This window comes from Mauremys mutica, chromosome 8 (genome assembly GCF_020497125.1).
Source record: "Mauremys mutica isolate MM-2020 ecotype Southern chromosome 8, ASM2049712v1, whole genome shotgun sequence".
Classification (NCBI taxonomy): Eukaryota; Metazoa; Chordata; order Testudines; family Geoemydidae; genus Mauremys; species Mauremys mutica.
The window spans coordinates 17,000,798-17,025,711 of record NC_059079.1 but is presented as its reverse complement, the minus strand read 5'-3'; the positions used below and the strand labels follow the sequence as shown (position 1 = coordinate 17,025,711).

Genomic DNA, 24,914 nt, shown 5'->3' with positions numbered 1-24,914 from the left:
GTGTGTGTGTAAAATGCCCTCCAGGAAAGAAGAGGATGTATTTTAGAACAGGCGGGACGTGATAGTCTGGAAGCTGGGAGTGCAAGATGCAATCTCTCTCCATGGCTGGCAAGAGCATGTCAGACTTAATGGGATTTTAAGAGAAGGAACCTCTTGCAGGCTCCAGGGACTCCAGTAAGGTAGCATTAAAAACTTTACTGCCATTAAATCTTGGAAAGCTGTAGATAATTTTGCTTGAAAAGAACGTGGCTGCTGGTGTGGTTAAAGTGATATAGAAAAATCCACTGAGGAGGAATCCCTCAATAAAACTGAGACAATTGGGGCTACAATGGAAGCAGTTGCTAAGGAAAACATCATTTGGAAGAGAAGATTGGAGAGGCTGGAGAGTGACAGAAATAGCAGAATTGTAGGATTGCTAACAGCTGCTGAGGGAAATGCTGAAAAGACTATTGAGACTTTATTAACTGCTACATTGGGGAACAGAAATAATCCTCCTTGCAGGTAGAGAAAATGCCTGTCAGAGACCAACTAAAGGTTCTGCATTAGCTGATACACCAAAGAAGATAAGTAAATCCTTTCTCTCCTTGTGAACTGGTGGAGAGGAGCAGCTGGCCCACCACCAACAAAAAAGTCTTCCAGACGGCAAACTTTTCCACATGAGACTTTCCTCTCAAGGTTTAAAGTGCACAAGAAATAAAACAAATGTGTTTTATAGAAACAGAAATGTAAGCAGAAGTACAGAATACAACCCAATCCACCATAGTGCTCTGTCTCTTCAAAGGCTTTTCTCCCCTTGGATCCCTGGAATACTAGCAAAGTGGCATTCGCTGACTTTCCTATGGGAGTATGTCTTTACTGCACAGTTAACTCAGGCTCTCATTCAAGCCATGTCTACACTACAAACTATGGTCAATTTACATTGGTGTAAAGCCGCTGCAGTTAGTATATCGCTCATGTGCATACTTGGCTGCTTGCGATGGCGCAGCCAACGGGTACAATTTTTTTCCCTCCTCCTTGTAACAACCTTTTATGTACTTGAAAACTGTTATGTCCCCACTCAGTGTTCTCTTTGCCAGACTAAACAAATGCAATTTTTTCAATCTTCCCTCATAGGTCATGTTTTCTAGACCTTTAATAATTTTTGTTGCTCTTCTCTGAATTCTCTCCAATTTGACCATATCCTTCCTGAAATGTGGCACCCAGAACTGGACACAATACTCCATTTGAAGCCTAATCAGCATGGAGTAGAGTAGAAGAATTACTTCTCATGTCTTGCTTACAACACTCCTGCTAATACATCCCAGAATGATGTTTGCTTTTTTTGCAACAGTGTTACACTGTTGACTCATATTTATGAGTCATATCATATTCATAATAGAACAGAACTTTAAAATTAGAACAGTAGAAAACACGTGTGTCCATTTGAGTCCATTTCTTTCAAAGGTACACCCATCATGGTTCTCACAGGTCTGCGTATGTGAAGCTGTGATTCTCTTTACTGTCCCCAGCATGGAATGGTAGGGGTAGGGATGTGGCCCATGAAGCCACATGAAATGCTGGGGGCTGTATGGCGCTGCTGCTATGGGAAGGGATAGCTCAGTGGTTTAAGCATTGGCCTGCTAAACCCAGGGTTGTAAATTCAATCCTTGAGGGGGCCATTTAGGGATCTGGGGCAAAAATCTGTCTGGGGATTGGCCCTGCTTTGAGCAGGGGGTTGGACTAGTTGACCTCCTGATATTCTATGACTGCGAGGGGAGGCAAGGCCATGACTATTAGGCTTTGTAGGTCAACAACAGTCTACAGCATTTGTGTTTGCTGGCAGAGAAACCCCATTATGTCCTGGTACATCTCCCTCTCCTTTTCCTGCTGGGACTTTCTCTGTCCACTCTTTCCTTCTCCAGCTTGCTGCTATATTCACTCTCCAGGCACTCTGTCCCTGGTCCATGAATCACTGGCTTGCAAGATCTCAGTGAACATGTCCTCTCATGCCCTCTTCTTTCTCATCCTCAGCAGGGTCAGGCATTCAGCGGGTGTGGAAGGGACACTCCTCAAGGCTGCAATGGCAGCAGCTATAGATAGACAGATGTATCATTGTATTTATAGTCACACTGGAAAGCAAAAGATACGTTTCAGAATGCCCTCTCCTTATTCCCATAAGAGTTTTAAATAAGCCATGCTTATTGACACTTCAGGTTTGGAGTGCCTCTGCATAACACAGCCTTCCAGCCACAGCCATAGGGAGTATGGTCTGCCAGAGGCAAGGAGGTGTGGTACAATGAGAAGGGAAGTGTTCAGTTGCATAAAGTAATACAATTTCCTCCCCTGTTTCTATGGGTATGAGTACAAAGCAATGGCTCTGAGTAATGCACTGTTTTTTCACAAGGGGTGGTGATTTTAGCTGATATCTCACTCCTGTGGGTCACAAAGGCACAGCTGCTGGTGGTGTCCCGAAGCCACCCAGGCCTATATGCTGCTAGCCTGTGTACTGCAATGGTGCCTGATGAAATCATTGCAGAGTGGCATCAGGAAACATCATGAAGGTAGAAATAAGGCAGCCATCACTAGAAACCATCGGGAGAGGCTTGCAGAGTACTTCCATGGAAGTTTCATCGAGCTCTCTCACGAGGATATAGGGGACATCCCTGTGTACATGAACAAATGGTTCCCCTGCCTAACGCTACAGGGGATTGAAAAGCAGATAACAACTCGACCTCTGTTTATTGTAATGCTATCTCTTCTCATGTGAGTAAAACAATGAAAAATAGATACCTGTGTCCTGCTACCTTGGAGTTGGACTGAGTGCCATCTTCACATTTAAACATTTTTAAGGAAGGATGCATGCACATGCACACATGGTCCCTTCCACTGGATCTGGCTCATCTGTGCTTGGTGGGTGGATTGGCTAGATGCGGTGGAGTCTTGAACAGAGCCTGGTTCACAGCATAACTGGACCCCTTCTCCTCTTTCTCCTCCTTGACGTTTATGGCAAGGGTCGCTATCTCAAACTCCACTGAGGTATCCATGGTGGTTTGCATGGTGCTGGTGGGGTCTGTATAACATGCAGCTTGTTGTAAAAGCATCAGGTCTGCAGCTTGGCATCAGATTGACTGTTGGCCTCTCTGGCCTTCTGATATGCCTGCAGCAGTTCCTTCACTTCCATGTGGCACTGCTGCTGGACCCTGTCATAACCCTTTGCCTTCATCCCCTTTGCCTGGTTTGTAGCATCTTCTCGCCACAAGCCCAAGAGATCCAATACTTCCTGTCTACTTCAGGCAGGAAAGTGTCTAGAGCATGTAGCCAGCATGGTTGGTTGGACGGTTGCATACTAGAAGGCAGAGCTACTAGGTGTGCTCATCAAGCTCGGCAATCAGGAAAAGGGATTTCAAAAATAGTTGAGTGTTTTAAACGGAGGAGGGTAGAGCTTCTGGTCTCTGGGACCCCTGGGCAGAGAAGCTCATAATTGTCTCCAGAGTGAGTCACTGTCAGGCCTTATGGGACAGCTGCTAGAGGTCTTTTAGAGTTGGCGTACATCATGCAGTGTCTGCACTCGTACTGCATCAACAACAGGATGGCAGCCATGGCTCAAGACTGTTTGTGGAGGTGGGGTTACTGCATCGCTGTAATGGGGTGTTTACGTCAGTGGGAGACAAATCTGAGTGTAGACTCATGCAAGTCAACCCAAGGCAATTTAATGTCAACCTTACTTGGTAGTATGGACCAAGCCTGAGGCTACAAGTGTTTTGCCAGCATAGCAATACTGGTAGAGTGATCAGCAGAGCTCCCTAATGTGGACACAGCCTATGCTGACAGAAGGAGTTTTTCTGTCAGCATAGCAACACCACCTCCCCAAATGATATTAGCTATGTCAACAGAAGCACTTGTCTTTTGACATAGCTGTGTCTACGTTGTGGGTTTTGCTGGCATAGTAACATCAGTTATGTGTGGGTTTTTTCACACCTCTGACCTATACAGCTATGTCAACAAAACTCTGTAGTGTAGACTTGGCCTCACCCGAACACCGCCTATCATCCACACAGAAAAATCTCTGACCCAGGTTTGGAGCTGCTTTAAGCCCAGGCTAACTTACTCAGCCGGGGGAAGGGGGAAGTTAGAACCCGAGTGCCACTGAAAATCAGGCTAGAACCTGGCCACCTGTCAGTGAGGATGCAGGCAAAAGCACTCAAGTGCTGATAATCCTTCAGTACCCTGTCCACAATTCCCCCTGAAGGATAGACAAGTTCTCCTGCAATTGACACACTTGACTGGGAAAGAATCCTACAGTGTCGCAGCACAAAGAACCATGGGATATCCACCGGACATACTCGGGCGAGTGTAGAAGTGAGGACACAGTATCGCAGACAGGCTGTGCTATGGGGATGCTTGCATCTGGGCTAGACTAACCCAGGTGTTCAGACACAGGTGCCGATCACCCAGGTTATCTGCAGTAAGACATACCCCAGGTCCTTGGCTGTTAGTCACCAGCCCTACTTTATTACTCCATCCTGTACATCTATAGCAGGTCTGAGCAGGTACCATCACCTTCCTCACCAAATGTAATTAGGCACAGAGAAGGGATATATTTAAAATCTGTGAAGACAGAGGGAAATGCCTTGGATGCAGCTAGAATAAAAAAATGGAAATACGTCGTTTAAAAGACAAGCGATTTTCTTTGTTCCAAATGTGAGTGGTACCAATAAAGATGTTTCTTTCTTTAAAAGACTGTTAAAAACACGAATGCCTAAAACTGCCGTGTCTGTTTAGTTTTTATTTTAACCACCATGGATGCAATCGCATAGTGCAGATTGCAGAATGATCCGGACATATGCAAGACAGGGATAACTAGATACGCTGCGGTACTGAGTGTCAGGGACTAAATGTTCTGTTATCACACCGAATGTGGACAAAGAGGAGTCAGCCGGAAAGGAAGATAGCCATGGCAATAGGGTACAAAGGACAAAACACTGCTGTTCTTTGCTGTGCATAGTTGAGGGTGAGCTTGAAAAGGACAAAGGTTCCAGTTTATAATTTGGACGAGGCCAACATGTTCCTAGACTTCTCATAAATCATACGAAGATATTCTGGAGACTGGGGCGGAACTGGGGACAAATGCTGGAGGAGGAGGAATTGCCTTCACGACTTTTGTTTATCGACCGACTTTCTTTCTCTTTGTGACAGAGCTTAAACAGTTACGGAGATCAACGTTATTTGCTGGTGACAAGGAAAGGGAATTAGATTTTTTTGATATGGATTCAAAGTAAGAAACTACACCACCAAAAGCAGGCAATGTGAATTCCAACAGCCATGTTAGATTGTTCACAGACCGTATACAGGACAATCCTCCGTTCTGGGCACCTTTGCCAAAATTAATAATGCAATCAAATTAAAAGTGACGCTAGCAGTTACTCCGTACTCACAAGCCAAAACTAAAGGAACCACCGTAAAAAGGAAGTCCAAGAATATGCCCCTCCCTTACAGAAACAACAGGTCTACCCAAAAGCCTGGGTGCATAGGTCGGGTTTGCAGTGTGCCCTGAAGATCAACAAATTTGAGCAATTTGTCACCCAAGAAGGATGAAGGCTTCCTGGACAACTTCCTGCCAGTAGCCTCCCTATTTTATATGGAGAAGGGGATTCCAGCTCACACATCTCCCTTGACTGTAGCTGTGGTGGTATGGCATGGGGACGGGAACAGACTGTAGGCAAGTCACAGATTACTTAGTGCTTCCTAAGCCAAGACTGACCCCTGAAGCTCCACCTCTTTGCACACCCTGTATGTTCTAGGGCATACATTTTCCAGCCTGAGGAGCAATAGGCGATGCTACACATGGTCGACGCTACACAGCTATTCGTTTAGAGCTCACTTGTGTGCCTCTCTAAACCACCACCTCAGGAAGAGCTCCAACAGGTGGGTAATGCTTCTGGGAGTGAAACTGTTGTTGGCCCCTCCATAGAGGATATGATGGTTGAAACACCTGGACCCACCTTCTTCATTAGGCACCTGTCCCGGAGCTGGCTACAGTCGAAAAACAGGACTAGAAAATACTATGTATTTAGGGTGACCAGACAGTAAGTGTGAAAAATCAGGACAGGGGACTAGGGCTGGGGAATAGGAGCCTATATAAGAAAAAGACCCAAAAATCGGGACTGTCCCTATAAAATCAGGACATCTGGTCACCCTATATGTATTTGCAATGCAGTTGAGCCACTGTTGCTGCTGGGACCAGGATTTGTCCCCGCCCTCTCTAATGTAACTCTAACTGTTCAAACTTTTTTGCATTAACATAGCATTTTGGTGTTAATATCCTTGTTTTTTGTGTTTTAATAACAGTAGCATTTAAATGGTCCCAGGTAGGTTTCAAAGTTCACACCATCCTGGTGTAAATGGGGCCGAGGGGTGGGAGATTTCTCACCTTTCCAGCTGCAGTTGTTTGGCAGGAGACAGATTTTGTGCAAGGCTGACAAGGAAGCAACCAGCACATCTTTTCCCACTAGGACAGCCTCCTACTGACTGAAATGCACAGTAGCCTTACCCCTATGAGAGGCTTTGCACAGTCACGAGTAAAATTCTCTGCCCCAGTGCAAAGCATTCCCTGAAAGTCCCCTTTCCCCAGGCCAAAATGCCCAGGGAGAGGGGAAGAGGCAAATGAAACCATTTTTGGAGGAAAACCACCGAGGGAGCTCAGTAGCCTCTCACCCTCATGTTTAGGAACCTACCAAATTCACAGTCCATTTTGGTCAATTTCACAGTCATAAGATTTTAAAAATCATAGATTTCATGATTTCAGCTATTTAAATCTGAAATTTCACAGTGTGATAATTGCAGGGGTCCTAACCCAAAAAGGAATTGTGGGTTGGGGGAGTCACAAGGTTATTGTAGGGGGGTTTGTGGTACTGCTACCTTACTTCTGCGCTGCTGCTGATGGTGGCGCTGCCTTCAGAGCTGGGCAGCTAGAGAATGGCAGCTGCTGGCCAAGAGCCCAGCTCTGAAGGCAGAGGCGCCGCCAGCAGCAACACAGAAGTAAGGATGGCATGGTATGGTATTGCCACCCTTACTTCTGCGCTGCTCCTGGCAGGTAGGGAGAGAAGTTTAAAGGCACCAACAGAAAATCAAAGAGGGTACCTGGGGTCTATTGTGTGAGTGGGGATTCTGGGACAGTGTGAGGGAAAGGAGGTTCCAGCTTATAGTTTTGAGTGGAAACCACTAACTGTTCTTTTGAACACCAAAACTTCAAAATGCCACTGGAAGCAGTGCTAGTGATTCAGAAGCTGGCACTCTGTCATCTCAGTGAGCACTGATCCAGAGCCCCAGCGTGCTGTTTGCCACTGGAGATACTATCTCGGGAACGGAAGAGAGAAACAGAAATGTGACCCCTTCAGCCTATATATTTGGATGTGCCGGTTAATGTTGGGCTGCCCTATTTGAGATATAATTGTCACAAGCTGGGCATCCAGAAATGAAGGGACCCAGTATTACTAGACACTTCTGAAAATGTACTTGCCGGTCATATGCCGCTCAGCGGTAGAACTCCCGCTGAATCCCAGGTCTCCCAAATAATTATGAGTCCTCTACTCTGCCCTGTATCTCAGGCTTGCTCTCTTCTCAAACAAGAAACTCCCTTATATCATGTGGAGAGTTAAGAATTGAATAGTACCCCAACACTACCCCTTCCAGCTGGGGCAGGAGGTTCTGAAGAGGCAGTCAATGGGGAGAAAGCGATGAGCTGGGAGTTAAAACCTCTGCCACTGACTCAGTGCATAACCTCTGGCAAGTCACATAACTGTTCTGTGCTTTAGTTTGTCCCTGTAATAAAACAATATTTATTTAGCTCCCTAAAGGTGTATTGTGATAGTTATTTAATTACATAGCAAAAAACAAAACAACCCCCCCCAAAAAACCCCGTTTATAACATCCTTTAAAATCCGCAGCTGAAAGGTACTATAGACGGTTCAAGTTCAGATTTTCAAACACTAATGAGAGCAGAGTTAGGCCAATGCTGAGTGCTTTTGAAAATCCCTCCCTTCCAAATCTACCCCTCTGCTGGTAGTGCAATAGGTTCCATAATACGATGCACAAGCAAAGAACCCAATAACAGAGAAAATAAACTCAACATTTTGGGAATCTTCCATTTTAAGAAATCTGCCTCAGTTTGGAAAGATAAAAAAATAAATGGCAATTTACATGATAAAGGAAAGTACTTTAATGAATTGCAAATAGCCTATAAGTGACTAAAGAAAAAACTGATGGTGTGAACAAAGTACATAAAAATCCTGTGTGCATACACTGTTTATAAATCAAACTCTCCCCCAGCACACTCAGAATAGACATCCAAAGGAACATATCAAATTATACAAAAGGTCAGTGAATGTAAAATACTGTGCAGACTGTTATGGTTTCATTTTTAATCTCTCTCATCACCTAAAAACTTCGGGGTGGAAATTATATTTGAATACATTGGAGAAACTAATGAGAATTTTTGGATGATAATGCTGAAGTCAGGAGACATTTTTTTATCCTAAATACCTGGCACTTGCTAGAAATTCTAATCAATTACCCAGGACATTTGGGGGAATTAACATTCTTTTTTAAATTTTTCATGATCTGTCCATTTTTTAAAAAATGAAACAAAGTTTTAAAGTATTTGTAAAGTTAATAATATACTTAGCACTTTTCATCTTCAAGGTGCTATGCAAACATTAAATCTTAAATAATGTTTGCAGTTGGGGGTGCTGGAACAGTGGTGATGCTGATGGTGGAAACCATGTCTTTGGTGTTTATTATTACTACTTCAAGCCAGGGTGTGCGGCAGCACTCCCTAGTTCCAGCACCACTGTTTGCAGTTCCCCTCTGAGGAAAATGTTATTTCCATTTCATAGATGGCAAAACTGAAATTAAGGCCAACTCTTTCAAATTTAGACGTCTAAAGAGAAGCCCCTGGATAGAGATTTTTCATAGCAATCTATATGATTTAAACACATATATCCTATGCATTTTAATGCATTAATTTTTAATCCTTTGGACTCCTTTGAAAAACTTACTGTCCGTATTTATAGCAGTAGCTTGATTTTCAAAGGTGTTAAACACCCGTGTTGGAAATGTTTGTCCGAAGGAAACAGAGGGAGCCTGTGTCAGATGAAGGATTCATGATTAGGAGATTAGGGCTTCCTGCTTTCCAGTCCTGTATTTATGCCACTACGCAACATCTCGCTCGCTTTCTCTCTGCCCTTGTCTTCAATAGGGGAAAAAATATGTGTTCTTAACTCAAGTTAGCTAACCTGAGGTAAAATCAAGGAAAACAAGGCAGTTTGTAGTTTTCACACAAATTAGCAGGTTGATTTCAGGACTATCAGGGAGTATAATCTTTAACGTGCCATCTTAACTTGTTTGGAAAGTACAAATTGCTTTGATCTTAGCAGAATTTTACCTCGAGTTAGTTACCTCAAGTTAGCTAACTCGTGTTAAGAACACACCATTTTTCCTACTGAAGACACAGTCTTTGGCTTTTCAGTCCCTGAGGGTACGTCTACACTACGGGATTATTCCGAATTTGCATAAACCGGTTTTGTAAAACAGAATTTATAAAATCGGGTGGAGCGCGGCCATACTAAGCACATTAAATCGGTGGTGTGCGTCCATGGTCCGTGGCTAGCGTCGATTTCTGGAGCGTTGCACTGTGGGTAGCTATTCCCTAGCTATCCCATAGTTCCCGCAGCCTCCCCCGCCCCTTGGAACTTCCGGGTTGAGATCCCAGTGCCTGATGGGGCAAAAATCATTGCATTGTCGCGGGTGGTTCTGGGTAAATGTCGTCAGTCACTCCTTCGTCTGGGGAAAGCAACGGCAGACAAGCATTTCGCGCCTTTTTCCCCTGGATTGCCCTGGCAGATGCCATAGCATGGCAATCATGGAGCTTTTTTTTTGCCGTTTGTGACTCTCACCGTATGTGTACTAGATGCCGCTCACAGAGGCGATTCAGCAGCGCTACACAGAAAGCATGCTTTTGCTTTTGCATGACAGCAGAGATGGTTACTAGCCATATTGCACCATCCAAACCCTTCCATAAATTGGAACTGAGGATGATCATGGCTACCAGTCCTTTTGTACCATTTGCTGCTAGTGCCCCTGGTCAATCAGCCAGGGGCGCAAAAGCCAAAGAGTGGTTACTAGCCATTATTGCACCTTCCATCGTTTTGTACCATTGGCTGCTGTCATAAGTGCCCCTGGCCGATCAGCCCAGGGGCGCAAAAGCAAAAATTGGGAATGACTCCCTGAGTCAATCCCTCCTTTTTGGTATCTAAAAATAGAATCAGTGCTGCCTAATATAGGCAAGTGTGCTAGAGAACCACCTGCTCTGTGTCAGAGCCCGCAGAAATTATTATCTGTATGCTATTCACAGGGGGTGCTCCTGTAACAACCCCACCTGTTGATTCCGTTCTTCCCCCAGCCTTTCTTGGCTACCGTAGCATTTGTCCCCCCCACTTGTGTGATGAATTAATAAAGAATGCAGGAATAAGAACACACTGACTTGTTAGTGAGAAATGAGTGGAAGGCAGCCTCCAGCTGCTATGATAGTCCAGACAGGACATTAAGCAGTGTGTAGGAGAGAAGCCCAGCATCCCACTGCTAGTCCAGGGGCAACTGAATCTTTTCTTTACACATGAAGGGTGGGGGCTGATGGAGCTCAGCCCCCTGTTGCTATGATGAGGATGGTTACCAGCCATATTGCACCATCCATCCACCAGAAAAAATTAGGGCCAATAGGCTGATGACGAGGACGGTTACCAGTCCTTTTGTACCATCAGCTGAGGCTGATGATGAGGATGGATTTCCATCTTTTTGTACGATCAGCTTATGCTGATGATGAGGATGGATTTCCATCCTTTTGTACCATCAGCTGCCCATGGCGGGGGGGGGGAGCAAGGATGTTGGTGTTGAGTGCTGCACTATCGCGTCTATCTGCAGCATTCAGTAAAGATAGGGTGACATGTAAAAGAGTCCGAGGATTGTTTTACCGTTCGCGTCTGGGGGTGGGTGGGGGGTGGGTGAGTAGATTGCCAAGCTATGCCCTGACCCGTGGACACTGTGTTTGACCCTAGAAGCATTTGGAGCTCAGCCAAGAATGCAAATAATTTTAGGAGGCTGCAGGAACTGTGGGATAGCTTCAGTCCTCCAGTCCATGCGCATCCATTTGATTCTTTGGCTTTCCGTTACGCTTGTCACGCTGCAGTGCGCTGAGTCCCTGCTATGGCGTCTGTCTGGAGATTTTTAAAAAAGGATTCTGAATTTCATCTTCTGTAACGGAGCGCTGATAGAACGGATAGAACGGATTTGCCTGCCCTTACAGCGATCACATCCGCATGGTCCATGCGGGAGCTCTTTTTTTTATTTTGATTTCGGACTGCATCGCCAACCGTGCTGATCGGAGCTCCACGCTGGGCAAACAGGAAATATTCAAAAGTTCGCGGGGCTTTTCCTGTTTACCTGACCACTGCATCCGAGTTCAGATTGCGGTCCAGAGCGGTCACTGGTGCACTGTGGGATAGCTCCCGGAGGCCAATACCGTCGATCAGCGTCCACACTAACCCTAATCCGATATGTTAATACCGATACTAGCGTTACTCCTCTCGTTAGGGAGGAGTACAGAAACCGGTTTAAAGAGCCATTAAAATCGATATAAGGTGCCTCCTAGTGTGGACGGTTTTGGCGTTAAATCGGTTTTACGCTCCTAAAACCGATTTAAACGCCTAGTGTAGACCAGGCTTGAGGCAACCTCTCTTTCTGTCCAAGTGTGTTTTAAGAGAAAATGTTAAATCAGTCTTTTTCTTCCATCCAGGGCCGCCCAGAGGATTCCGGGGGCCCGGGGTCTTCGGCAGCGGGGGGCCCTTCTGTTCCGGGACCCGCCGCTGAAGTGCAGCCCGGTCTTCGGCGGTAATTCGGCGGGGGGGGGTCCCCGCCGCGGGTCTTCGGGGCACTTCGGCGGTGGGTCCCGGAACGGAAGGGCCCCCCGCCGCCGAAGACCGGGCTGCGCTTCGGCGGCGGGTCCCGCTTCCCCCCCGCCCCGGCCCCAGCCTCTTACCCCCGGCTCCCTCCTCACCCGGAGTCTCAGTGCCTCACCGGAACAGCCGCAGCGTGTGGCCGGCGGGGCCTGAGCTCCGTCCCGCTCAGAGCCGCGTGGGGAGGGGGCGGGGCTGGGAGCTCCCCGCCGAGCGGAGGGAGCAGAGCTCAGCCCGGACCTCCCAGCCCCGCCCCCTCACCACGCGGCTCTGAGCGGGGCGGGGCTCAGAGGCCCCGGCGGAGACTCGGTGCTTGATGTGCTGAGGCTCCAGGAGAGGGGCGGAGGCGGGAGCGTCCGCTGTTCTCTTGGGGGCCCCTGCGGAGCCCGGGGCCCGGGGCAAATTGCCCCCTTTGCCCCCCCCTCTGGGCGGCCCTGCTTCCATCCTGTCCAGTGCCAAGTGAACGAGCTGCCTATCTTCCCTTTTTTCCTAGCTGAATGTGTATAGCCATAACATTTTTTGCCCATTTGATGCAGCCACTTGGTGACATGTTGAATGGTCTAATGCAGGGGTAGGCAACCTATGGCATGCATGCCAAAGGCGGCATGTGAGCTGATTTTCAGTGGCACTCACACTGCCCGGGTCCTGGCCACCGGTCCAGGGGGCTCTGCATTTTAATTTAACTTTAAATTAAGCTTCTTAAATATTTTAAAAACCTTATTTACTTTACATACAACAATAGTTTAGTTATATATTATAGACTTATAGAAAGAGACCTTCCAAAAATGTTAAAATGTATTACTGGCACGCGAAACCTTAAATTAGAGTGAATAAATGAAGACTCAGCACAGCACTTCTGAAAGGTTGCCGACCCCTGGTCTAATGAAACATAAATTACATAAGCAGATGTTTCTCATCACAACCTGATGTGTCAACCTTTGAGACACGACAAGATGAAAAGAACATGGTTTCTGATCAACAATAGTGAAAAAGGAAGAACTTTTGGAAACAAAGATGCTTGTAAACAGTGAAATCCTCTCAAGATACATTCAAGGAGACAAGCAGGACTGTACCCTCCATGTTCCTTGTGTGGAGCAGAGATAGGTCCAAACCACAATCCTGATTCAAACACCCGCAGTTGCAGCTGGCAAAATCAAGATGTTGATCCAAATGTTGGAACTTGGGTGTCTCCCTAGATGGGATGTTTCCCTCTTCCTTTGAGTTCTGTAAAATTTGGCAGGTCTAGTTGTGTTTCCATTCAGATGGGTTTGGATGCCTGAATTTGTTTTTTTTAATGAATCTAAAAATAGTTCAGAGTGAAACTCTATCAAAGCCACTGAATTTCAACCTGTTAATTCACCCAGGGACATGTGACAGTGTGGCCAACAGCAGCCATACCAGCACTCCGATCACTGGATCACCAGTTCAATTCCCCTGGAGTAAACCCGAGGTGCAAAGCTGTGCTGAAGTGATAGACTGTGGATGGGCTGGAGAGAGCTATGCGGCTAATTAGCCCAAAAAGTAAAAAGACCCAGGAAGGAAATGTTAGTGTGGTGGGGAGGGGGAGAGGCAGGCAGGCTTTTGAGACTCAGAAGAGAGATCTCAGGGGGAAGATACCTCATCTCCCCTCCCCTCCCACCCTCTGCCCCTTTGGCTGAGTGAGCTAAGGATCATATGCTATTGTAAATGCAGAGCTGCACAAGTTTGTAAAGTAGGCTTGGAACTGGGTGCAGGTTTTCTTGAAAAATTTGCAAACCTTCCACTACACAATCAACCGTCTGCTTACAAAACCAATAGTTTCCCACTGCAATTAAAAAATTGCTCCATCTTGCAGAGAAGACATGACTGAACTGTGAGATGGGACTGCTGCCTTGTCCAGCTCTTCCAACCCTGTTGGGTTTATGGTGTTCTCTAGAAAGGGGGTTGTGTTAGCAGTGAGTTTAAAAACATGCTCTAGCCTACATAAACTGGCACATTCCTCGCCTCTCGGGAATGCCTAGAATTTTGCTTCCCCTTTGACTTCTCCCAGTCAATTAAATTATTAGTTGGTATATATTTTTAATGAGGTGTGTAGCAGCCTCTGCTGGTACATGTGTGCAGACAAACTGCACTTCAGAGAGAGAGAGAGAAAGTGTGTGTGTGTGTGTGTGTGTGTGTGTCCATTAATTGTTTTTCTTCTGGGTAGATATGACTCTTCTTCCAAAGAGTTGGCAATCCAAAAAACAAAGTCACCAGAGGAGAAACCACGCATTACTCTATGGACGAAAATCAGCACGATACCTTACTGCAATATAGGCTTCTGTTTGCAGTTTATCTTTAAGGGAAAAAAACATTTTTTGTTTGTTCTCAGGTTGCTTTCTTGTTAGTTTCTCATCCCTTCAGGAGTGTATGTGAACATATGGGGTGTTATGGGGGGTGGCGTGAGAGTGAGATGGGGATCCAAACAGGTTTCCATTCATTTCATCATCCTCTTAGCACTAGTTACTAGAGGTGGGCTCAAGCTGTAAAATTTAGATCCAGATCTGGGGTTGGGTTTTGAAAGAAGGGAATTAAAAGTTAGAATCTAGAGGCTCGGTTCAGATCCATCCCCTTCTAATTAAATATTAGCAAAAACCAGACAAAGAAACAATTCAAAGTCGTTTCATGTGTTGATGGTATATTGTCACTTTGGTTCTGATACCTCAAGGTTTGCCTCAGGGGGAAAAGAATACAGGCAACTTCTGCAGCAATGAAGCAATACAATATAAGCTTTTGTTGGGGCATCTAGGTTACTGAAGTCAAATATATCGTCATTGAATTTGGCCCCAAGTGATCTGTTTCATTCCACATTAGTATCTATATAGCACTTAGCCCTTATAGATTGCTTTATAAACATATTAATTTGTCTTCAAAGCAACTACAACAACAGGGAGCCAGAGAGCGAGGCATAGAGCTGTCTTGTCCAATGCCACTATGTCAATGTTAGAGCCAGGAATAGAATTCAGACGTTCCTAGGTCCCAGGTCTGTGCTCAGACCACTTAGGTAGAGCTGATCAAAAATGAAATTTTCATCCTCTGGGAAATTCTGATATTTATTTCCATCCCGAATCAGGGCAAAAAAACAAAACAAAACAAGAAACCCTTTAGTGTGATGGAAAGTTGTGAAAAAATGTGATTTGGAAATTTTCTACAATCAAAATGAAATATTTATTCATTCCCAACTCTAAATGCTTCCTTTAGATTTGTCACTACAGTAGTTCTCATGCTCATTGAGTCTGTGGACCACTTTGTAAGGCTTCCTATTCAAACTTCCCAATTCCAATTCCACTGTGGCAACTGGATTTCTCAATTATGTGGAACAGGACAATATTACAGCCACAAAACTGAAATAAATTCACTTTAATACACTGGGGAGGACTGCTTAGTACATCAACAGATTTTGGTATCTGTGCTGTTTATTTCCTTCCCCTGAATGTAGGATTTTACATAGATTAATAATGAATATCCTCTCGCTGCTCTATCCTCTAGAGGGCAGTTTGCAGTTTGTTTCTGTTCTCCTGGGTATTTGATTTTGTTGCCATTTGCACATTTGATTATGGTTGAATTTACAAAAAAGCAACCCCTGACAGAGAAAGATGTGAAGCAGCCGGAGATGGTCAAAATTATCTCTGAACATCCCTAAAAGAGATCTGCACAGAGCTACAAGGAGCAGAAATCATCTCAGCTTGAAGACTGACAAATGTTTCACCTTTGTGACCAACTGGACGTGCTCCACAGATCACAGTTTAAGAACCACTGCTCGGGTATACGTATACATTAAAGATTGCCTTAATTCCTGACATTCTGGAAAATCCTAACTGGTTAAAGGTAGTTCTTACAGGAGCAGCAAGTACTGTAAAACCTTTTGTGCCATTCTGACTAATCACCCCTCTGGCATGCTGAGCAAATGCAGGTTAATGGTGAATCTTAATATTTTTATTAATTAAATTAAGTGTGTTATCCTAATAACTAGTGTCAATTTTTCATCGCTAGGTAATGACTAGAGCTGGGTGAGCTATTCATAACTAATAATGTATCTGAAGAATGGAATCCTTTTTTTTGTTTGTTTTTTTGGGAATTCTCTGACAACAGACTATTTTTTACAAATGTTTGACATTTAAAATTAATTCAGGGACACTCCATATAGACATATTTGAGCCTAAAAGTAATTCACTAACTATTCCCTTTGACTATACCTTTAACTATTCATTACTAGTTACTGTGAGACTATGTTTGTCTTTAAATCTGTAACAGGAAGGCAATGGGAAAGGGTTTAGGTAGAAGCTAACAGAAAAGCTGAGAGAGACAGAGTAGCTCAAGGGATAACATTGTATTCCTTACTCTAATTAAGTTCCTTGTTCAGTGTTAGAAGAAAACAACTCTTCAGGTGATTCTTACCACTGTCCCGTGTCATGGAGCCAGAAGTTGACTCAACTGGACACACCAAAACTAAGAGGAAAAAGAAAATGTAAAAATTCAACCCTTCACAAGACTGGACTGGTCCTGAACAGGCCCATCACTTCACCAGAATTCAAAATGCAACACAGCGACATACGGGTCAACCCATTAATTTACACCGTGGGGAGCGAAGCTGAAAATATTGATAAATAATTTCCCCACAAAGGTGATTAGAATCATTATGTGATCATTCTTAAAATGTTTGATGGACATTTCATTCCAAAAGGAAAGTATAGACAAATGTGCTTTTACAAAAGGGAGCAGAGGCCCAGAAAGCCTTTAAACGGGCACCATATGATAAGCAGAGCAGTATGACTTTGGTGTCATTGAAGAAGGACACAAGAGATCATTTAGCAGTTAGAATTTTAAACAAGGAACTCCTAGATAATGTCTGAGGTAGGGTGACCAGATGTCCCGATTTTATAGGGACAGTCCCGATTTTTGGGTCTTTTTCTTATATAGACTCCTATTACCCCTGTCCTGATTTTTCACATTTGGTGTCTGGTCACCCTAGTCTGGGACAGGCAGTGTCACTGGCAAGGCATTCTGGGCTAGTGAGAATTCAAGTCACCCAATAAGAAAGTAATGGAAATATCAAAGAAAGAAATCCCCATGTGCAAGAGAAACTTCATGAAAAGTGACTCTTAAGAGCACTGAATTCATTGGGCAGAAATGTAGGTGAAGAACACAGAACAAAGTCTGCTCAGTCAGTGGAAGTTGTGCAGGGAATTTAAGAATATGGTATTTGGAAACATGTCTGCTGAAGCAAAGGAAATTGGGAGATTTATTTATCATTATTATTATTATTTATTACCATAGCGCCTATGAGTCCTAGTCATGGACCAAGACATCAATATGCTAGGTGCTGTAGAGACACAGAACAAAAAGACCTTGCAACCTAAATATAAGACAAAAGATGGTTACAGACAGATGAGGGAGTACTAGGAAACAATGAGACAACATTGGTCAAATATGAGTGATGCCTATTTCCTGGGATTGGTGTCTTAAAGCCAGAATTCGTGAATAAGGTGGGACTGTCAAGCTTAAGATTTGCAATGTTGCTAAATTTAAAACTGATTCCAGGACAGAGGTTGTTGATTTGTAATGAGAATTTTAAAGGGTTTACCCATTGCCTTCGTTTGGACACTTTCATCACCTAAGTGATTCCAAAGCCCATACTAGCTACAAAGACAAGGAGTAGCACTTGTGTCACCTTTGCCATTAATGAAGCCATCATAAGTAGCTTCCTTGCCTTACCCGCAGCCATTAATATTATAGGAAGTTGGGACGGCATTCAGTGAAAAAGGCCTGCTTAAAGGAGAAATAGCTCAGATTGTAATGAAAGAAGGGACCATATCCTACACACCCAACATAGCTGAGCCCAGAAGTTCAAATCCAAATTAAGGGATGAGTGTAGAGGAAAAGTGTAATAGAACATATTAGTGGATGGACAGAGTTGTTCACACCATAGTGCCAATGGGTGGGGGGGAGGAGGAAAAGGTATAGCCTTTCCAATATGGAAGATATACTCTCCAAGTTAACTGATGCAACAATGTCCTCATCATTAGATGCAGCTAGTGGTTGGTAGCAAGTTCCAGTCGATCCTGATGAAGCCAAGCTGACAATGTTTCCAATGCTAATTAGAAGATATTGCCTTCCATTTGGTATTACAAGCATCCCAAAAAATGTTCAAAGGAATGTGAAGAAGATTGTGCAATTCTTGGCAGGAATGGACGTTTTTATGGGTGACATTCTAATTTACAGGAGGTCAGAGAAAGAACATAATGTACAGTTAAAACAAGTTCTGAAAGGAAATGAGGCTGCTGGACTCAACTAAATATAAATGTGTGTTATGACAAAGTCAGCCACACTTCTCAGGGACGTGAGTATAGGGCAGATCCAGAAGAGTCAAAGCTAGAGCTGAAATGCCAGCATCTAACAATGTATTGGAACTGATGCAATTTCTGTATGACAAAATTCTTGAGATAATTCCCACTCCAATCGGTTTTAAAAGACCAAGATTTTTATGATCTTTTTCAATCTGGGATAAAGCACAGGAGCCTGGTTTGGGGTTCTATTGACCAGTTCCTCAATACTGGCTCTGTGAAGTCTGCAGCCATTTCAGCAGATGCCAGCAGCTATAGGCTTGGTTGGGTACTGGCTCAGTTATATGAGTGCAAACTCCGAGTGTGGACAGAGTAAATTCTATATTGCCATACGAAAAGGGTCATGGAGAATCATCCAATGCAGCCCACACAGTGATTAGAGCATGGTGTGCCTATGGGGAAGTGGAGGACAAGAATAAATGTGTATAACATTTAGACATACAGAAGTGCCAGATATAAAGTTTTACCTTTATACAGCTGTTGGAAGTCCATCTATATTATGGATGTAATAATTCAGTCAATTTTCCCCAAAACTGTGTGTGTGGAACCTTTCATTTCTTAGCTTGAGTACACTGGTAGATCCAGGTAATGTAAATGACTAAAAAAAACCCAATTAAATGTATGAATGAATATCAGCCTTTCTGGATGCAGCCTTCATTAAGAAACTGAAATATGAGGTATTTTGTTACCTAATATTGAATATAGTTAATTAAAAGGTAAAGATTACATTTTGGTTGAGTTAATTTGAAATTAAAAAAAAACATTTAAACAATATATTTCTGATTTTCGTTTTGGCAATTAATAGACCAAACTGTGTAACTAAGGTTTCATTCTATTGATACTAAAATAATTAGATTAGCAAACACATTGTAAATATATTACCTAATACAAATAATATTATCACCTTGCTTTTTCATTAGATAGTACAGCAATATAATATAACAATATAGCGTTTATAGTATTAAAATACCCTAGTAAAATCATTAGTTGTATTTATTATATTTTATATTGTTGTACTAACCAAAAAAGCAGGGTACTAACCAAAAAAGCATGATTATAGTGTGTATTTATATATATAAAATGTACTGCTTCTGAATTTGTTTTGGTCAAGAATTTGTACAAGTGAAGTAATTTCCTCTATCAGAAAGTTTTAGTAACGTCTACTTTTACTATAGTGTTTTTAAGGGCCTGCATTGCCTTATTGCTTTCAAGAAGGTTGGTTTCTGGTTTGTTTTTTCTCAGTATTCCTCACCTACCAAACTTTCACATTCTTGCCTGCAAAGCAAATTCTAAAGAGATGTTCGGCAGTTGCCTGAGATATCAGTTTAAAAAGCCTTAGGGCTGTTTGAGAGGCCTTCTAAAAAAGCATGACATTCAATCAAAGTTCAGTGAGGAAAGTTTTAATGAATAAACTTGGTAAATTAGAAAGCACGGCAGTAGAGTGATTAACTCTCATTTGTGCACTAGTGTTAAAATTAATTAAAATGTTTAAGCCATAGGAGGCAGGTTACCTCCTCAAGACCTGGCGTTGCCCTCAGAGTCAGTCTGGATCCAGCAGTGATTCATCTTGCACAAGATGAGAGGGGGGTTAAAAGAAAAGAACAGTCAGGACAAATGTGTTTTCAATGGTGCTTAGCAGCAGGAAGACCACTGAGACTTCAGTTCAGTGCTACTGAAGTGTGACATAATAATACAGTATGTACATTGTTGGGTATATTCTTTGAAAGAAATTTCACCCACCCTTTCACAGAGATTTCATTTTGGCTCGACATGACAAAGCTAATTTCAGTACCAGGATGAATACTGAATTGTGCTACCATCTAGGACAGATTGTTAGAAATTAGCGCTATTTATTTGACTCAGTTAAACAGTGACTGGTGAATCTAACTTTCTTTACCATGTACCATGAAGTATATGATACAGCAGTATACTTTTATATCAGTAGCCATCACCATCTTTATTAATAGTCTTTCATTACATCAATTAAATACATGAGAAGCCGACTAGTATATTCAATAGACTAGATAAAATATTAAGTTGAATACTTCACTGGCAATATATAGTCTTAGCAACAAGTTTTGTAGACAATCCTAAACATTTAATTTTTAGAAGCTTAATTTCTTGTAAAAATCTGTTCAGATTAGTTTCTTTTCAAGGACCAGGAGCTTGCGTTTCTTCGTATACAGATCCATTATGATATGGCTGTTTAAAAAACGGTGCCTGTTTGGAATTATAAATGACAACCTATTTTATAAAGAGAAAAGTCTTCTCTGACAGCAGGAAGAATATCATATGGGTGACAAATGGAAAAACGTGTCATATAGCAAAGCAGTTGTTTTCAGATGTTCACCAAGGGCCAGTTATTCATTTTACATTGGTCAGAATTAAGGATTTTGGAGAAATTCATCTGAAACAGAAAGTGTGAACAATTTCCCTCCACGAAAATTACCATTATTCGCTGTAGATCTATGTTCATAACTTTAAAGACTGGCAGTCTTGCCTATTTTTTTTCCTCTATAGATTTCTTGTCAAGAAAGGTGTCAGAGGTCAATGTCAGAATGCCCCTTTGGCACCCATTAACTATAACCAGCAAACTTGTTCACTATTGATCCACAATGTCTAAATATCTATTATGCTGGATATAAAAGGTAGTTTTCACATCTTTCTAAAACAGATAATTCATAAAGGCCAAAGGGTCAGGTCTTGTGATATTTTATTGTTTCACTGTATCAGTGACTACAAGTGTGGAGGGAGAACAGGACAGACTAAGTGTCACTGAACTCTTGAAGGAGAAAGTTCTATGTCTTCTGAACACATTAATAGCTTCCCATTCATATACTGCAACACTTTAATGCTATTTGCTTGTGTTTCGACTCTTCATTATGCTAATAGGGCAGAAGGACCCACAGTGAATTATATTTAAAGTTTGTGTTCATTACCCAGCTGTTAAAGTTTGGGTGAATCTGAATTCTGTTGAAATCAAGTCAAAACAGTAAAATGTGTTCCTGTAACAATTTACGGTGCTTTGGCTCAGATTGCTACAGCTAGAGCATTTTGCATCATGACTGTAACACATTATAAAGGGTCCAGTGTGCCAGGGGTCAGTGTGTGATACTCCCTTGGGCTATCATAGGAGCTGTGCAAAAAGGGGAAGATCTCCAGTGGGCATAAATTGTCATAGCTCTATTTAAAATCAGGGAACACGTAATAACTGAAGTCAGTGGCAATTTACACCAGCTGAGGATCTGCCCTAGCGTGCTTGTGGGTGGGAGGCCACAGTGCAAAAATCATCTGTTTTCTGAACAGAAGCTAGTGTGATCCCGGGCTAGTGATCTGACTAGCTCTTACAAACCTGCCACATTTACCTGAGGTTCTTTTAATCTTCACATTGCTGAACATTTGACACTGCTAACTCGTTACGTGTTCTTTTGCTAGTGTTTATTATCTAACTAGAAGCACAATGAAGAGGAGATCGGGTCTGATGACAGTCCCATAGACCTCTACCAGAGTTGAGGCTACTCAGCAGCTCCCAGGAAGCACTAATTACTTCGCAGGATCGGCCCCATGACAAGTGAACCTTTCTTACAAGTTGCCTGGCACTGTCTTCCTTTCATGCAGCCTTCTAGGGAGCCCAAAGAGATGGCTCATATTCTTCTAGACTACATTTTTGAAGAAAGTAAATTGAGATGAATCATGCTAAGATGAGATAGTTAAAATGGCAGGCTCCATAAGTTTCAATACATCCTTATAGCTCTGAACACTAAAATGCAGCTGAACATTGGAATAAGGGACAAAAGAGAATCAGATAACTCATTCTTAGCAGGGGGAAAAAGCCATTTCTGGCCCAGCTGCTACACCATGGAAATCCACATAGTATGCTTTTAGAGCTATACCTTTAAAAAAACCAATTGTGGTTTCTTTTTATGACTGGTCATGGTTACACATCACTGCCTACTCTATGACACAGAGTTTGCAGAGTTTCTGAGGCAAACAATAAACCACCAGCTTTATTTCTGTTTACAAATGTTACCTGAGGGAAATGTGCCTATACCTGTTGGATAAATTACAAATCATCAACACCAAATATGACCTGCAACTGCAACGGAGAAAAAAGTCAAGGCTGCCTCCAGTTATTCAGCCTTAGAGATTAGAAAACCTGACCAGTTCAACAGTTTGCTGTTTTAATTCATTAATTAATTAAATAACTACATTTTAATATTTAAAGATAAGCAGCCTGCATATTACTTGCCTGAATTTGTATTTGACAGAAGATCTCAGTGCATTTGTAACTCAACAAGATTTGTCTTTGTAATTAGTAAAATTAGGGTGTTGTTGTTTTTTTTAAATGAAACATAATGAGAGTTGGACTCAAGTCAGAACAAACACGGACATTCTGATTTGGGGCACTCCAAAGTGTGGGTGGTGTTCAGATCCAAGCTGTTATTTCAGCCATTTATAAAGATAAGTGGTGGGGGGTTGTTTCCTCCCCATCACCAATCATAAGAAGAACATAGGCCCAATTTACATTACATCTCAAGTATCCGATCAGGGATCCTGATTGCAACAATGTTGATCTTGAACTGGTTACAAAACACTTCAAATCTGTAGTGGGGATGCAGCTTAACCCTACTGTAATCGGGTCACATAACTGAGCTGGACAGTTCCAGACCTTAGTTTACATGTTGGGACACTGTTCATGTTATGGGTGTTGTAACTGGGTCCAGGACCACGGAGTTGTAGCTGGGTCCCCTGACACCAATATAGTTGTAACATAGATGGATCAAAATTAAAGGCTACTTTTTCTAACTATTAGCAATTGTGAGCTGCTTAATATGAACCAGAAATAACAGTATTGTTAATAATATCGAAGTGACACATTATTAGCCTCTGTGGATGACTCTATTCCTCCTAATAATTTTTATTTTTATTTAATGTTTGGAGATGCTGTAAAAAGTGAGTAGTGTTTCAAAATGTGACCTCTGTGGGGTTTAAAACCTACTGAATCAGATGAGATATGAAAGTGTTCTGTGTAATATATGACTTAAAGCTATGTTTTTAAAACTTTAATAGAAAATGTCTGAGTCTTTAGATCACTATTTCTTAAAGTATAGTAAGCGGAGGAATTTGCTTCAGATGTTCTCTTTGCCAAAAAAGAGCCTTAGTGGGAGCACACGCTGCCTTTTCCCTTCAGCATGCCTCTAAACTGACCTGAAGGAATCAGCTTCCATTATACATCATATCTGTATAGCAGCTTCCCTCCGAGGATCTCAAAGCCCATTACAGCCCAGGCCTGATCCAAAGTAGTTCTGAGTGCCCCAGCCCTCACTGAAATCAAGTCTTACAGGATCCGTCTTCCGTGAATTAAACCTTACAACACCAGGTGGGGTAGGTAATTATTGTGTCCATTTCACAGACAGGAAAAACTGAAGCACACAGACTTGCCCAAAGCCCCACAGTACATCTGCAGTACTGCAGAAATAGAACCCAGGTATCCCGATTCACAGACCCATATTTAAACAATAAGACCATCCATACTTTCTAGTAGTAAATGACCTTCTAGTATAATACTAATGCATTTGGTTCACATTACTTCTATGCTACCTGCTTTTTCCAAAGTGAATCCCATCCTCTCCAGTGATCTTATGGTTTTATACTGGATTATCAGTACTTATTTCTCTGATACTCTCCTTTAAAAGAAAAAGCATACATTGTTCTATAGCAGTGATCTACTGTGGATACTAGGGATACTTGTGTATTTAAGAAGAATAACAATAGCATATAACAGCTTTCATCCAAGCAACTCAAAGCCTTTCCCAGAGGTGGGTAAATATTATCACCCCCATATTACAGACAGGGAAACTCTGTGCAGAAAAGTTAAGAGACTGAGCTAAGATGACACAGCAAATGTGTGACAGAGCTGGGAAGACAAGATAGAGATCCTGACTCCAAGTCTCCTGCTGCCTTACTTACAGCAATTATTTTGTTCTCCAATCTCTCCTTTCTCAGAGTTAGAAGGTGCTATATACGCAGACAACAGACATTCACTCACCTGAAAGAAACAAAGGTGCAGTCAAGCAACTGCCAGTAACAAAATGGCCACTTTAGGGCTGCAGCTGCTTGGATCTGCCAGATTTAAAGGACCAGACCCAGAAAAGCAGGCTGGGAAAGAAGTTCCTATTAAAGGGCAACCTTACACTGGAGAGAGTTAGTAAAGATCAGTCAGGGTGTTATTATGGAAGATATTTCTATAGAAGGGGCTGGTTTGGTGGTGTCCCTCTGGGGCACCTGGCATTGGCTACTGTCGGTGGACAGGATACTGGGCTAGATGGACCTTTGGTCTGACCCAGTATGGCCATTCTTATGGGACTATTATCACTGTAATACTCACATACTTTTCAGATGCGACATGTAATGTTGCCAGATCTAGGGCTGGGACATGGCAGTTCTGTGACAGAAGGCAGCGCAAACTTCTCAGGGCAGTCTGACTGCCTATGGCAGTGCAAAGTTCCATGTGGGAGATCTAGAAAACATGATTTCCTGAATTAAATAAATATCATTTTAACGA

At 42.8% G+C, this 24,914-nt stretch overlaps 1 long non-coding RNA gene across 1 annotated transcript; it reads right to left on the bottom strand.

Annotated features, from left to right (window-relative positions):
• Positions 1-16,346: 16,346 nt before the first annotated feature.
• On the bottom strand, positions 16,347-24,454 carry LOC123375613. Its single transcript, XR_006581528.1, has 4 exons — positions 24,399-24,454; positions 19,861-19,915; positions 18,817-18,947; positions 16,347-16,454 (listed from the first exon to the last, which is right to left on the bottom strand). It is a non-coding gene; the product is annotated as an uncharacterized LOC123375613 (long non-coding RNA).
• Between the last annotated feature and the right edge of the window lie 460 nt (positions 24,455-24,914).